General features: G+C 48.0%; 1 protein-coding gene across 4 annotated transcripts in view; it reads right to left on the bottom strand.

The window, feature by feature from the left end:
- LOC139749857 (uncharacterized) overlaps positions 1-16,118 on the bottom strand; it is a 635,660-nt gene that overhangs the window by 465,148 nt on the left and 154,394 nt on the right. The window lies entirely within an intron of this gene.

Here is a 16,118-nt window from a genome sequence, read left to right on the forward strand (position 1 = left end):
GCCCTCCAATGGGGGCCAGCCTCGGCCCTGCCTGTACATAACTCTGTCAGGCCTACGAACTCGAGCGGGCCACCTCCGGCCCACGCTCTCAAGGGCCTTTATTAACATCAGTTCACATGGTTGACAATTCCCCAGTCTGACATAGCATGTTTGGCCATTAGAGTCCTTATGACGCTATTCCGGCCAACAAAACTGAACTAGGGTAAAAAAAATCAACATACGTATATAATTCCAATCAGAGGAACTTAGGGAAGATTATGATCAAATTCATCAATATGTATCGTTTATCACTGCGTCAGACACGTTGCAGCGAGGTGGGCTAGAGAGGTGTGACTGTGTTTACCAAGATGAAACCTGAGGATAATCTGCGATGGTTTACCTTCTCAATTGTTCTTCAGAGCAACTGGTGAGTCCCGGCACTGGGTGCATCCCGGTATGGGGTGCGTCCGGGCACTGCCTGCATCCCAGTATGGGGTAGGCGTCCCGGCACTAGGTGCATCCCAGTATGGGGCAGGCGTCCCGGCACGGGGGTGCATAACGGTGTGGCCAGCGTGAGGTGCGGCAGTGAGGGTGGGGCAGGGCGGTGGAGCAGCCAGCCTTCACCACCATCTCCCTCACCTCACCATACACCACCATCGTCAACCCCACAGCTAGGCTCTGGCACCTTGCCTTACCTTTACGTATACCTTACGATGGTTCCGGAGGTCTTCTAACACCACAGCTGGGTCTGGGACCTTACCCTACCTTACGTATACCTTACGATGGTTTCTGGAGGTCCTCTACCACCACAGCTGGGTCTGGGACCTTACACTACCTTACGCATACCTCACGATGGTTTCGGAGGTCTTCTACCATCATAGCTGGGTCTGGGACGAAACTGCCTGGTAAGAAAGACACTGAGCACGAGGAAAGAGCCTGGTCTTCCAAGTATCATAGTCGGAACAAATGATATAAATCCTCTAACAGGAACAGGATGCACCAGCAAAAACATCCCAAACTACCCACCCAGATGGGTCACGGCCACCGCTATTGGGTATTCATGTACTTCACCACATGAGGAAACAATAGCACCATGTTTGGTATCCACGCACATTATCACCACGTGAGGAAACAACAACACAATCCTACCTCATGGGGAAATTAACCTTCTGACATCACTGTTTCCCCCTCCCCCCCAAACCTCTACTCAGGTCACCGCCGAGTGCCATGACGCGGAGTCTAGGGTCCTTGGATTCCATCATGCACACAATGCATGATAAGGATAATGAACCCCCCCCAAAAAAAACGTTCCTGCCTCGGAGGGTGAAGCTGATTACCCCCTGGGTCTACCTGCGAGTAGCATTACAACCATCACACACAAAGAACATGAACAAAATATTCTAGACTTCAGGCAAAGTGAAATCGATACAGACATATCTCTCATAACATCATGCACGAATTTGTGTGTGTGTGTGTGTGTGTGTGTGTGTGTGTGTGTGTGTGTGTGTGTGTGTGTGTGTGTGTGTGTTTCAGCAACAAGATCAGTTGGGTTGTAGACATGCATGGGACTTTGCCCTTCCAGCTGATAATGACCTGACCAAATGTAGACACTGCCGGTACAGCTACTCCCACACCGTGTAGTATCATGTACCGGACTGCTGGATCATACATGACTTCAGAGACGATTCTCACCAACCATGACGAGATATGTGTCTGCATTTCATCCTCACCAACGTTCTACTTCGACTTAAATCGAAGGTCGGATGTGTTTAAAGGTTCAAGTGGTTGGGTGTAGTAGGGTGGACAGACTCACGACCTGCCTAGCGTGACCAATAAGGCCTCTTGCAATGTCCTCAATGTTTTTGCTTTTATGTTGATATACAATTCGGCCACAGTAGTTCCATTTTTTGTAAACATTTCATTTACCAGACTGCCGAATATTCAGTCAGTACTACCCTATCTTTAATAATATTTTTTTCTCATGCTATAACTTTCTACGCACCTCATTCACCGAGGCCCACCAATCCCCTGTACTTCATGTACACTCTGTATCCACTTCTGCGCCACCGCCCACACGATGGACAGGAGCGACACGGAAAATTCGTCGCCCTTGTGGCAAAAATTGAAAGCCTGCCATGCTGCTCCTCCTCTGTCCAGCCAAGATGTTGAAGGCCAACGTGATACCCACATCCTGGTTGATCTGGTGCATTCCGTACTAACGTGTCGAGAGCCTTTGCATATTTCTCCACTAAAGATCAGTCTACGGCGATCCTAGTGGCAGCAGCTGATGTCCTAAAACATTTTATGTCTCTGGATGTTTCACAGTTTTCTCTTTCAACCGAATGCATTTTTTTATTTACTGGTCATGTTTTTACAGAGAAAATCACACAGGTCGTGACGATAGGGAACTGTACTTGTGTGCAGATTGGGAATTTTGAATTCCATAACTTTAGAAACTCTTTTTTTTCTCCCATACTTCATCGCCGTAAACCGCATTAGCGAAGTGGCATCAGGTGAAGACGAAGAAAGGCCGCATCCGCTCATATCCATTCTCTAGCAGTCGTGTGAAATGCATCGAAACCACAGCTCCTTATCCACATCCAAGCCACAAAGACCTTTCCATGGTTTACCCCGGACGCTTCACATGGCCTCCCCGGGCGCCTCAGATGCCTTGGTTCAGTCCAGTTACAAATATAAACTATGTTATATTTCTATCGTCTGTGACTCACTGATTTCCTTCGATCCCAGTCAATCTTAGGTTCTCTCAAGCATTCAATGCACACTGTCTAAGATCTTCGCACGCTTTCTTTAACGCTGCAACTTCGCCCGTCCTGGGAGGTGGGGTCATCACACATCAGTACTCTATTAAGAAGAGCGAGTATTAGTGCCTTGAAAAGCGTCCTCAGTAGTCTTGCCTCTCATGTCTGGAACGTTCGTTAAATTCAGCTAGCCATCTTTACAGCTGGGACAGATATTGCTCTGTTCATGTTCGCTGAAGGTAAGGTTATCAGATATATTTCTTCCAAAGTTTTTTACTTCGTTCCCCCGCGAGGTATGTGATTTCTTCACCTCTTCCATCACCAGGAAGTCGAGTCTCTTCCCCATTAAGAACATGATGATGCCAACGGCCAACAGGAAGGATTACTTTTATCTGTGGTTTCTCAGGCGTCTTCCGATGAGATCTCCATACTGACTGTAGTGTTCTTCATGGGGATGGAAAGATACTGTGGTTTGTCTTTGCGTCTGTCAGATTTGAGAATGAGGGACAGTAGCTGTGCAAGCACAGTTCCTTGAGGAACTAAGGGTTTCATTACTTTGCAGGCAATGGACACTGCTTGATCTACAACAACGTGATGTAATCAGTTGATAAAGAAGCTATAGATTCGCTTCCCACTTTCCCAGTTATATTCGTCCAACGTATCTTTTTTTTGTATCGATGACGCTCAGGTTAAAGTTATCAAAGACTTTGACAACTTCTGTTCTACCACATCAGCACTTGCCTCGCCACCGTCTCTACAGCCAAGACAGGCACGTGCTTCCCGTCCTGAGCCATGTTGCTCATGATTATATAGATTGTCTGAATCGATGAAGTCAGTCAACTTATATCTTGGGAATGCTGAATACTTTCACAATGGACGATGGCAGTTCCCTCTTTTTTGTTTCTGGAACACTTTGCTTCCTACCTTCATGGCCTGGAAGAGCGTAGGTCACAGTTTCAGACTTTCTGGGACGCTACAGGAGTCCAGCGATGTTCATGTTAAAGGTGTTTTCCATTTGTTTAAAAATGCACCAGTGGTTGCAGGAGTCTGGTGCTGGAGCAGAGTGCACGAACATAATGTCAGTGGCCTTCTTGAGGTCCTGCGACGTGTTGACGCAACCAGCAGTATGCACCACTAGGCAACTGCTACTGAAGGAAGAAGACGTTTAGGTCATGTATCTGTAAGGTGATTTACCACCTCACTCATCCTCTTGCTATCATACGTCTTATGTACCCTCTTCTGTTCTTCGTGGGCCGATGAGACTTGCCATCCCCATATATCGCACGGGAAGAGATATACATTTTGTTTCATGTTAGTGATGGCTTTCCTTTTCTATATTCTTTTCCTGAGTTTTGTATGATATTCTGACCTTAAGGTCTATGTCCACCACTTCCTTCGTCAGGTTTGCCATCCTCTGTTGAGTGAACTGTGCCTGCGATTCGCTTCCGGCCTGTGATTGATGAGGGAATCGTCTTTCTCTTTCCAGTCCTGAACCTTTGCACTTTCTTCTGACTGGTCTCTGACACTAGCGCATGTCTGGAGCGCTTCAGCAATCAAGTAATTCCAAAACTCATCTGCTGTTCCGCCACTCACGACTGATTCCCACACAGTAACGCAGACCTCGTCCCACTTCTAACGCTTTCTAATGCCATTAGGTTTGGTGAATTCGTCTTCCCAAGGCGGCGTGTTGTACGTCCTTGGTGGGGGACCTGTATTCGTCCTTATCTGTACCTCTGTTTGCCTGAGACGCGAGTACAATGTACGCAAGATGGTGGTGTCAAATACAAAGTCCACATCACCTATATGAACCAGATTCACCTTAGAATAAAATCACATCTCGATGTCTCAGAGATGTTTTCAAAACAATGCGTGACGTAAGAACCTGGACACTAGGTACCCACATTGATGTTAACGTCCTGAATACGACACTACGGCCCTTAAGCACGACGGAACGACCACTGAACACGATGGCACGACCAGGGTCGGATATGAATATGCTTTACCTAACGTGAAACTAAATGTTTCATGGATATTATTTGGCTGAGACGGTAAGTCGTCTGTTTCAATTCATCTTTACCTTGCTTAGGAAATCCTACTCCAGCCCTCACTACCACAACAGCACTCCCTACAACCTCACCCTCCAACCCTCACCACCAGCAACCGGTGCCTCACCAAACCCACACTCCAACCCTCACCACCACCAACAGTACCTCACCAAACCCACACTCCAACCCTCACCACCACCAACAGTACCTCACCAAACCCACACTCCAACCCTCACCTTCAACAAGAACACGACTAAAATCAGCACCGAACGGAACCTTGTTATTCGTCATCCTTCCACACACACACACACACACACACACACACACACACACACACACACACACACACACCCGTATCGTCCTCTGGATCATCTGTACTGCTCAGTCTTCAGGCCTGGAACACCACAGAGACCACTACACTTCCAGGAATTCAATTCAGCACCGTCTAATCTATCATGCATCCCATGCTCATCCTGTGAACGGCGGCGCAAGAGGATTACGGAGATGACAGCAGGCTCTTTGTCTGACCCTAGTGACCAGGGGATCATAACATTATACGTTACTCACTTGCTTCACCACAGTAGCTCAGCTCTTTACATAATGGCTGACTCATCTACGTAATGCGAAAGGTGGATCCAATCTCAAAATGTCAAGCATATCACCATTAACAATAAGGTGTTGAGCCTTTTATTCTTTTTGAAGTGTATGTTTAGATCTATCTGTCAAAGGTTCAATTCCCCTCACAATGCAACGGTGATGTTCTAATGTGTCCTTATCACTCCAGTGGACTGAGTTATGTTTTCCATTCATATGATTTTCTTAGCACACATCTCATTGTCACGATCTGAACTTGTCTACTTGATTCATATATATCTACTAGTTTTTTCCTGTTTACAGTTCCAAAATTTCCGTTTTAAAGAACCGGGTATTTCCCTCACTCTTCATCCAGCGCAAGTTGGGCAAAGGCATCAACTCCATCATGTTTTCAGAGTTCTATGTGGGAGGGAATCCATAACAGTCTGACACAAATCCCTTTATCAATTACGTTGGTATATCTTTACCTTGCTTCAGAGACAAGAAACTTACATCCTGGTCTCAAGTCATTTGAGGCACGTACTGACGACAAAGAATACAAGTTAATAATATTGTCTGAAGTTGTAGTTTCTGCAAACTCAGGAGCCATAAACATGGCGAACATCGCCATTTGTAGGGAAGAACCTTAATTATCTCTTCTAACATTCTCCTCCATTTTCTTCTTTCAATACTATTCGGTTGGGTTACAATAACACCACCTCCAGTCCTCCCAGTGGAAGAGGTGAGAACCGCGTCAGTACAAATATTCCGTATTTACAGTGGGATTATCCTGCATGTTTCTACACACAGGCTTTGGTACCGTGTTGCAAGTGGCATCACGTGCAGTTCCTCAGATAAGTAAGTAGGTATGGTGATGCCAAAAGGATCTGCCTGCAAGGGCGACAGATGGAGGTGCAATTTCCTCCTGGCATTGTATAACTGGCGTAATCCAAACACTGTCGTGGGATTGGCATACACGTTCCATCTCGAATACAATCTTCTGATGACGTATAAGCTGTAACGAGTCGTCTGCACCACCAGACTCAAGCCTCAGTCCGATCATAAGAATGCCTTCAGGTATTCTGTCCTCAACCCCAGGTATACTATGTTCTTTCCGCATATCAAGTACTTCAGTGGTCCTGGCAGAGCCAATTATAATCCAGACGGCTTCTTTTCATACTCTGTGAAGTTCATCATTACCCTTACAGTTATGAAGGACCAGAGCCGGTGTATGGTAATGATGGTAACGTTAGAGACAATATATAAGCTAAGTACAACCTCTTTAACAATCCTAACATTAGTACCATAATCAGAGTTGTACCCAGCACAGTTCTGAGACCTTCCAGTCTGTCTGTACAGATGATCAAGTTTCTCATGAGAGGCTGCGTTACACGGGACTTAGATAGATCTAAGACATTTCAAATACTAAATCTTTGTTCTTGTGTTTGAGATCAATTTTCAGTGTTGATGGCCAACTTTTCCTAAGACGAGTTCGTCTGTCCAACATCCTGGTTTTCTTTGCAAAGAAGGATTAGGCCACGATCAATCACAGGGTGAGTTTAAGTCAGCTTTAACTTCAGACTGGTTTCCATTTCAAGACAGGTTTTTGTGTGTATACGACTATCATAAGGGCAAACAACTGAAGTATTCCTGTGACTTTATTAGAATAATCATAATGAAACAATGCTTAATACATTAATGTGTGACTCCACTAAGAGGAGTATCAAGTTGCATCGTCTTTCACTTCAATTCTGAAGCCTTAGAGCAACACACGAGACTCCCTGCTGGTGAGATAACAAAGTCTGATGAAACAGTCGACCATCTCTACGTCCGTTTCAGCCCGTCCATACACTATGACTTTCCTGTTACCACAAACAAATACAACTTTCAAGTCAAAAGGAATGCGATGTATTTGTTCCGTCTGCTCCCGCGTACAGCCAGGAGAAATGCGATATAATCATGACATTTGTATTACTGAACCCGCTGATGAGGCGAGATGCGATGTTTGATTATTATATTTCACATTGTTTAGCTCCATCTTCTCATGCGTTCTTCACAGACAGCTCGTCAGGGTGATAGGACGAAAATCATCCGGGGGAAAAAATGAAAGAAAAGAAAAAAAGAGGCATCTTACCACTTTCTGTATGTAATAATATGACAAACGGATGAAGGATTTTGAGAAATGCCCATTGATCTGGTCTCACACTGGCTGCCCTGCGTTCACGATTAACATACTTTAAGACATCGATTATAAGTGGCATTTAATTTACCAAAATAAATGTTACACTGATTTCATATTTCGATGAAATGAACTATAAAAACGGTCTGCCCTAATCATTAGGAAATCTAATTCCTATTCACGCTTAGCAACCCTTCCCGACACGACAACACGGGTCGCACTGATCATTCCGAAATTCACCGGATCCCATCTGCGAAGATACCTTTTTTTTTTACCGAGTGTACAAGGTTACTCTGGGCCCATGAAGAAGGTAACTGACCCACAGCATAATTCAGGGTACGCACCTTTAACAATGGATGAAGAGGAACATTTCTGAAGAAGTCTAATGCTGTCATTGATACTATCCTCCCTAGGGGTAACTACCCTTGCCCCTGGTAAAGTCTGCATCAAGTTCACTCACACTACATACTGGACAACACATTCACCATTTTGCTGGTTCAGTATTCCTTTGCTTAGAATATTCTATCACTTTTTTTCTCCCTTCTGTACAAAATCTATCTTCACAATGAAGTGTCCACAATCCTGTGCTTAAACGCCTGTCATTATCACTGGCCTCATTATGAGCAACTGTTTATGTCTGGCCAGTATCGAACCTTTCCCTTCGCTTCGTGTAACCGTTACACACACACACACCACCACCACCACCACCATCAGGTGGACTACAGTTGCCTCACCAGCGTTCTGGCCAGAGTTCTGATGCTGAACATGACCTGGTGGCCGGAATGGGCCCTTGCCTGTCGCATATATGAACCAAAAAAAATTAAAACCAGCAGAGGTGATCGGCGTGACAACAGCTTAGGTCAGAACATTGCATACATTACCCACCAGGGTCTCTAGGTGGCCACTGTGTGGGCAGCCAAGCACAGCACACATAGACCATCTCCACACACACACACACACACACACACACACACAGCACTAACAATGTTATTTTCCTTGAAGTATCTAAATCTCTTACTTGTTACGTCTCTCCAAAATTTCACAATGGTCCCAGATATCCACCTTCTGCAACACCAAGCTTCCAGCAAACTCTCCACCTCGTCCTGTACCCATATATCGAAGCCTCGTCTCTTTTCAGGCGAAATCTCGGGGGAATTCAGGTGGCATCTGTGTGCTTCAAGTGTAGCTGCCCCGGCGCCTGTAACGGTCGCCTCCAAACTTGCAAGTTGGCCTGGCGAGGACTTCCTGTGGCTCTTTTTCTCTTATTTTCTATCGCGGTTTATAAAGTCAAGGACACGCCCGCACTCCACCAGCCTCTTGACTGTGTGGAGGATCACAGCCCGTGCAGCAGCCCGATCACACGCCCTAGCTGGTCCCTAAGTGGTATAACTCCTCTCGTCAGGAGGAGGACCAGGTGTTCCCCGGGATCCCGATGGCCTAGGCATACGTCAGTGAAAGTCCTGCTCGAAAGCAACTCGATGATTTTCGCCGACTAATGTTGCCGCAACTCTCCTCTCTCTCTCTCTCTCTCTCTCTCTCTCTCTCTCTCTCTCTCTCTCTCTCTCTCTCTCTCTCTCTCTAGGAAAATTGTTCCTGCCCACAGGGGCATGACTTTCTGTGGCAGAAAATATAAAGAGAAATTCTCACATAATAACACCAACGACAAGACTTAATGGAGAAGGAAATCTAGGGCTTAGCGTGGTCCTCTCAGTCCTTTACTTTCATTCTGCACTTTGTTCTCTGGGAGGTTCAGGAACCTTGGTGCCGTCCACACACCAACCCTGTCAACATGCAACCTTTCTCACCCTCCCTCCAACACCTCTACTCTGTCGTCTTTAAGTATCGTAATATTAGAATTAGGCGAGTGAATCAATCATTTGCCTCGAACGCACGTAATATCTCCCTGCCAACCTTCATTCCTAATGTGGTCGCGTCTGGCATGCCTCTTTCCTACCTAACCAACACAATCAGGCAAATGTGAAGAAAATGAAACATTGTTATTCTTTTATACCGCTGGAGTCCAGCTGGGGCATCCCCTCGCTCCACTCCTCTTTGTTCCATACACTGTTGACCTCAGGGTCTACCAGTCCCACCCATCACGCTCTTGCAACACCCTCCTGACTGTCCACATCCCGAACACTAATGTATGGACCGGTCGACAGCATCGTGGACCACATTCACCAGCATCATGGGTCAGTCGCCAGCAAAATGGACCACTCGCCAGCATCACAGACCAGTCGCCACCATTAATGACCAGTCGCCAGCATCGACAATTTACTCGTAAGTGTACAGAGTAACCAGTCAGCGTCTGCCATGCCCCTCCACCCGCACCTCACATTACACTCCACAAGTGGAGATCAAATCACCATCTTTACCACCTACCATGCCCATCCCACCACCTCCCGCCCACCACACCCTCCGCACCACCTCCCGCCCACCACACCCTCCGCACCACCTCCCGCCCACCACGCCCTCCGCACCACCGACCCTTCCCACCCATGTTTCCACTATTCCATTTTCCACTAACCAGCTGTTTCCTATCTTGGTTCCCCTTGCATCCACAGCATCCGCCACACCCACCTACCACTAAACCCACAACGTTTACACCTCCACCCACCACAGCCACCCATCTCCACTCGTCCATCCAACTCTACAGCCACACCCACCTACCTCTACGGGCAGCCGTACGCCCACCGGTACGCACACGCCCCGACGGCCGGCGTGGCCACGCAGTCCCTGCCCTACAGACCAGGCCAGGGCTGGGGGGGAAGGAGGGGTGGGGGGTCCGTGAGAGCAGCGCAGGACGCCACACACACACACACACACACACACACACACACACACGCCAGATGTTGCACGGGTGTGGCACTCCCGGGGCCAGCCCGGTGTGGCCAGGCCTGCCACACGCTACCCACACAATGTTCTAGCTCCTCAGTGTGCCACACGGGTGCACAACCCCACCTACCACACCCCGTGGGGGCAATACCGTGCGGTGGCGTACCATGTGTGGCTGCCCACCCACCCACCCACCCACCCTCCCGTCCACACCCCCACCCTCCACCACCACCCGCCACCCGCCACACGCACTATCCAAACTTGCAAATTCTATCACGACCCGGGGCAGCTGTATGCCGCCGCCACCGCCACCCACCTGCCCCGCCACCCACAGTATTGCCCCGTTTACCCCCACCAACCGCAGTATGGTCCTATCTCCCCTACAGCCCGCCATACTACCTCCTCCATCCCCGCCACCCACCGTACTGCACCTACTGCCCCGCCACCCATGGTACTGGCCCACATGCCCCGCCACCCACTGTACTGCCCCACCATTCACCCACCGACCTGCACCACCTGCCCCCCACCATCCTATCCCACCTGATCCTCACACACCGTACTTTACCACCTGACCTGCCACCCACAGGACTGACTTACCAACCCCGCCACCCACAGGACCGTGCCTCCTGCCCTGCCACCCACAGTACTGCCTTACCTACCCCGCCACCCACAATACTGCCTCACCTCCCCTGCCACCCACAGTACCCCCTCCCCCACATACCGTCCCCTCCCCCCTATCCTCCTCTTGGTGAAGAGATCGGAGGTCTTCTACCTCCCACAGCCTGGGCTAGGCCCTCGCTGCTAGGGCTGGGTCGCTCGCTGGTCGTCGACCAAGCTGCTGGGGGAGCCGCAGACCCCAAAGTAGCCTCCAGAGCTCGGCTGGTCTGGTACAATGTGTAGATACTTAGTCTTGGGACGTCCTTATAAGCTTCCCTCCCGTGATGCCTCTTGAAAACACCAGGCGAGGTGTTGAAGCGTCCTGGGCACACGGGTAATAAGCTATACTCTCTCTCTCTCTCTCTCTCTCTCTCTCTCTCTCTCTCTCTCTCTCTCTCTCTCTCTCTCTCTCTCTCTCTCTCTCTCTCTTTATATATCACACCTTCTGATCCCAGAGGTGGCATTTTCCAGTCTTCATTGCCTGTCGTGCCTGGTGTGTGTGTGAGTGTGTGTGTGTGGAAGGGGGAATGATATCTCCTGGGTTAGGTTGGGGACCAAGCCTGACAGATATATTTCCTCCAGGTGCAGACGATGATGACGACGTACCTTTCTCTCGTCGCCGCTGCAGGGAGCACAGCCTCAGATGATTTCAACCGTTCCCAGTAATTCAGTTTCTTTACCACGGACTACTACTACTACTACCACCACCTCCTCCTCCTCTCCCCCACACCCCGCCGTCATCCCAGTGCAGCGCTCAAGCTGCCCCGTCGTGGCCGAACTGACCCACCATCCGCCATACTGCCCCAACCCACCTCCCCACCTTAATGCCCCAGTCGACCCACCGTACACCGTACTGCCCCACATGACCCGCCATCTACTGTACTGACCCACCACCCACCGTATTGTCCCCCACCTGACCCACCAACCACCGTACTGTCCCCCACATGACCCACAATACTCCCCCATCTGACCCAACACCCACCGTACTGTCCCACCTGACCCACCACCAACCATACAACCCCACCTGCGCTACAATCAGCATCAGGGGAAGGATGGACCCCCTCTGAAGTGAGACGATCCAAGACAATACTTTTCGTCCATTGACGATGATACAACCTGACCAAAGCTGACCTTTCAACTTGCCGGTAAAACCTCACCCAGGCGGAGTCCGGTAACATTGCCCCCCCCCCCCCATGCTAGTACTTCAGTAGCTGTCAAGTGTCACTCCCCTGGCCCAGGTAACTGTCTTTTCTTTCTGCCTCACCCACACATGGTCTGCTGGCTTGGTTTCAGCTATCAAAACTTGCAATCCCTCCCTCTTTTATATGACACCTGACACATAACTGACATGGTTCGCTCTCCGTGGGTCTATATATGTTTTCCTGTGGTGAGCGCTACGCGGTAGGCCTGCCTCTTCGTAAAATTTCGTCGTAGGGACTCATTATTAAGTATTCTCTCTCTCTCTCTCTCTCTCTCTCTCTCTCTCTCTCTCTCTCTCTCTCTCTCTCTCTCTCTCTCTCTCTCTCTCTCTCTCTCATACCTCACTAACGCGGAAAAATGCGATCATCTTTTCTTTTTCATATTTGCTTGTCACGTCCCTTATTAACAAGGCAAAGTCAGGAACATACGAAGAAATGGCGCCATTCGTTCACACCCATTCTCTAGGTGTCATGTGTAATGCAACGAAACCACAGCTCCCTATGCAAAACCACGCCCTACAGATCTTAACGAGGTGTTCCCTGAAAGTTTAATTTGCCCTAGTTCATTCCAATGAGAGCACGTCGCCCCCTATATACCACATCGCTCCAACTCACCCTATCCCGGTCACGAAGTACACCGTACTGTACGTTCAGGACCCGAACACTCAAAACCTTTCCCTATCCTTTCTTCCATCTCCAATTCGGTCTTTACCTTCTTCTTGTCCCCACCACTTCTGCCATATATATTCTCTTTGTCAACCTCTCCTCGCTCATTCTCTTAACAAGTTAAACCAATTCAGCACATCTTAGCTCTCTCAACTTAGCCCTCACCCTCCATCGTCTCATCCCTGAGACATTCCGAAACCATTCTCTATCCTTCACCATTGGCTTTGATTCCCTCTGTTTTAGAACGATCAGGTTCCCCACCTCAACTAAACTGGTGGTAAGTACCTGGCAAAGTCTTCAGGGGTCTTCTACCCCAACAGCCCGGGTTGGGTCCCGGCTCTTGGGTTGGGTCCCTTCCTCTTACCTTGGTAATATCCACACACATTCAGATATCCCAACCTGAGCCTTCCAGGAGGGTGAGGATTCCTCACTTGGCTCCTTCTGCTCCAACTTGCACAAATCAAAATGCAAAGAGGGAGTTGTTTCCGTACCCCACCTCCCTCCCGCTCCCGCCCCCTTTAGTCGCCTACTATATACATACATTACATATATATACATATATATATATATATATATATATATATATATATATATATATATATATATATATATATATATATATGCAAATTAATGTCAACACGTTTACCACTGCGCGCCCAAAGTCGAACCCAAGCTACCTAGAATAGCAAGCGGACGGTGTACCACTGGACCAAAGATGAGACCAAACCTATGTCTCTGGACCTGCTCTCTACAGTTCTAGTTCTCCGCCCATTCCCTGTAGGCCGTTAGGGTGAGACAGGCCGCCCATACTCTGTTCCCGAGGACTCTGCAATCGGTGATCCAGAGGTACGCCGTCCGCCTGCTGTTGTCAGTAGCCTGGGTTCGATTCTCCGGTGTGCATACATAATAAATCTACAAACCAAACAAATCAGAGCACTGGGAACAACTCTTGACTTTTTGGAAGCACAAACGTTCCAACGCCCATAAAAAGGAAACAAAATAACCACTCCCAATACAACCCCAGAGCAACAAGTTTAACACCAATTCATAGCAACAGCACTAAAAAGAACTCCTCCCACACACACACATCACTACTACAGAGGCACCCACCAACCTCTACGCAAACATAAGAATCCCATCCCTGCCTCACAGTTCAGTAACACTACACTGATCCTCCTCACCCACAAGGAAACACCCAACTCACAAAACACATTCACCCTCTACTGAGTCATCAAACATTACATAACTCCTCCTCCCACCTTCCCTCCCAGTCTTGAGCTCCATCTCAACAAATATACACCTCTCTCTCTCTCTCTCTCTCTCTCTCTCTCTCTCTCTCTCTCTCTCTCTCTCTCTCTCTCTCATCTGACGTGGCAGGGGCAGCAACAAGCCCTAACCCAAGCCATCCGGGATAAATGCGAAACAACGTACCAGAAAAAAAGGAATGCAGTCATCTGTGGCTCCGCTGATGTTTGCAGCCATGACTCTTAAAAGGAAATACGAGGGAAGAAACAATATATCCACAGATTTGCTATTTGAGGGAAGGAGGAGGCTTTACAATGGTATCTAAAAAGTATACTCCCGAGACATGCACGAGTCACACTTTCTCATCTGCGCTGTGGACACCACCCAGCTCTTTGAGAATCACAAACATCGCGTAACTTCCACACTGGAGACACCAAACAACGACCTTACTCCTGGGCTGGCCTACACTCACCTTACCCAGACAAACACACGTCACCACACTTCCTGAACCTACAGTTCCTGAGCACGACAGAAGCCCCATAAAAGAGGGGTCCAAAGACAGGAAAAAGTCAGCATATGTGTATGTATTACCGGATTGTGTCTGCCTGAGGTTACACTGCGAGTGAGAAGTTACTTCGACGAGACAGTTATCATCCATCGTCAGTTGACTAAAATGAGTACAGTCACGTGAAAAAAAAAAATCTCGTTCTCCCTGCTACTGAGTGTAGCGCAGCCTTGGAGCTGCATTAGCCCATGAAAAAGGGGTTTTAGAGTACCACCATAAACCAGCGAGAAAAGCGCCCTAGGGTGATAATGAATTATGATTAACATATGAGCAAAAGATTGTCATATATATGTATATCACCTTTTGGTACTTGCTCACTGCTTCCCGCGTTAGCGATTAGTGCCAGGAATAGATGAAGAAAAGCCGCATTCGCTCACATCAATTCCCTAGCTGTCACATGCAATGCACCGACACCACATCCCCATATCCACAACCAGTCCCCATAGACCTTTCCATGATTTCACCTGGCCGCTTTACTAGTCCTGGTTCTTCATTGCAGCATCCCCATATACTACATCATTCCAATTCATTCTTGCCCGTGCACGCCTTTCGCCCTCCTGCATGTTCAAGCCCCGATCACTAAGACATCTTTCTCATCTCCAAATTGGTCTCCCCCTTCTTCTTGTCCCCTCCGCTTCTGACACATATATCCTCTTTGTCACCCTCCCCTAATTCATTTTCTCTATATGTCCATATATATATATATATATATATATATATATATATATATATATATATATATATATATATATATATATATATATATAATATATATATCCTACCACTTCACCTATGCAATTCAACATATTCTCCTTGTGCAGTTCTTCCACGTACTCTACCACCTCCAGGTGGACAAAGCGTATGGCATAGTGGCATACTTCCTCCAATACTAAGGAAGTGCGCCTCTAAACCAGCTCCAATCCTTACTTGCCTATTTCGTCTCTGTCTAAACGTCTATCCCGAGTTTCTCTTCTTCTTGGAAGCACGCCTTGCTGCAGCCCAGCCATAAGAAGGAAGACCGCTCTTACCCTTCTAACTATCGCCACAACGCTCTCACTTCCGCTGTCAACAAAGTCTTCGAAACTCTCCTAAACTCTCACTGTTTGAAACACTTAGAATCCCATTCCCTTCTTCCAGATCACCAGTATGGATTTCACAGTGTCAGATCTACTATTGATCTCTCCTGTGTGACTCACCTCTGGTCCTCCTCTCTCAGGTGTTTTCGCCGTAGCCCTTGACATCTCCAAAGCGCACGATAGAATTTGGTGTATGTCTCATCTTTCTAAGCTCCCTTCCTTTGGTTTCTCTGCTTTTCTCTATTCTCTAATGCAAAAGCCTCCTCTTAGGCCGCTCCATCGTAGCAGTCGTTGAGGGAGCGACTTCCCCCTGATATTCCATAAACAATGATGTTCCTCA

The sequence above is a fragment of the Panulirus ornatus genome, chromosome 1 (assembly GCF_036320965.1).
Source record: "Panulirus ornatus isolate Po-2019 chromosome 1, ASM3632096v1, whole genome shotgun sequence".
Classification (NCBI taxonomy): domain Eukaryota; kingdom Metazoa; phylum Arthropoda; class Malacostraca; order Decapoda; family Palinuridae; genus Panulirus; species Panulirus ornatus.